The sequence below is a fragment of the Bison bison genome, unplaced genomic scaffold (genome assembly GCF_000754665.1).
Source record: "Bison bison bison isolate TAMUID 2011002044 unplaced genomic scaffold, Bison_UMD1.0 scf7180017862629, whole genome shotgun sequence".
Taxonomy (NCBI): Eukaryota; Metazoa; Chordata; class Mammalia; order Artiodactyla; family Bovidae; genus Bison; species Bison bison.
The window spans coordinates 13,470-14,475 of record NW_011493201.1 but is presented as its reverse complement, the minus strand read 5'-3'; the positions used below and the strand labels follow the sequence as shown (position 1 = coordinate 14,475).

Below are 1,006 nucleotides of genomic sequence, written 5' to 3'. Positions count from 1 at the left end.
GTCTCTTTAATTCTGGTTTCCTCAGTGTGTATGCCCAGCAGTGGGATTGCTGGGTCATATGGCAGTTTTCTACTCTGTTTTCCTCCCCCCAGTCCTTCACACTCTCTCTGCCATGAATTCACTGAGTCACACTTCTTATTTTTATTCCTCTGGCTATAATGCTTCAGTGGTTCTTTGTTACTTGTCAGCTATGCACATGGGCACTCTTAGGGGGTGGTCCCTGCCAGTCTCGATTCCATGTGCCACTGACTGATTTCCTGCCCTGGTCCTCCCCTGGTGCACCCAAGGTCCAAATCACCCCAGGTGGTTTTCCTCACCCCCTAAATGGGGTGTGCCCTTTATACGTCCACACTTGGTTCCTCCTACCTAGACCGATTTCCCCCTATTTGCTTGGGTTCCTCCATCTTATCTTTCATCTTTCAGCTCAAGCAGCAGAACATTTCTGAACATTTTCTAGTCCTCTCAGGGTGTTCTGTTGCTCCTCTGTGATTCCTGAGCACTTTGCATATAGTACTTAAAATTTGTTTTTCATGCCAGACTGGGAGCTCTTCAAGTGTAAGAGCTCCATGTTCTCTCTCCTCCATAGCATGTAGTGCATGACAGGTTTTAAGGGGTTGGGTGAAGGCCTGTCTGAGGCCTAGAGCAGGCGTTAGCACATGATTGGTAATGTGGAGACTTCATTCAGAGGGAAAAAAAAAGATAAAATACCTAGAAGAAAATATTGTACCTTCAGGACATACCGCCAAAGGCATGAGCTGGGAAAGAAAGCACCGATAGGCGAAGGCCTATGCAGGGTGGTGCTTGTGGAAAGGAAAAGATATAGATGCTGAATAGATTGCATAAATTAAGCCAAACAGAGGGTAAGAGATAAAATTAGCGATAATTAAATTGTAATAATTTAAATATTGCATGTCAGGTTATGCTTTGAACCACCTTTGAAATACTGTGGATGAGGGGCTCTCTTGAAAACTGTTGGGAGTGTCAGGCACACATGTGTCAAATATAA

General features: G+C 44.7%; 1 protein-coding gene across 1 annotated transcript in view; it reads left to right on the top strand.

Annotated features, from left to right (window-relative positions):
* The window catches only part of VBP1 (von Hippel-Lindau binding protein 1), a 25,543-nt gene that overhangs the window by 23,954 nt on the left and 583 nt on the right, over positions 1-1,006 (top strand). The window lies entirely within an intron of this gene.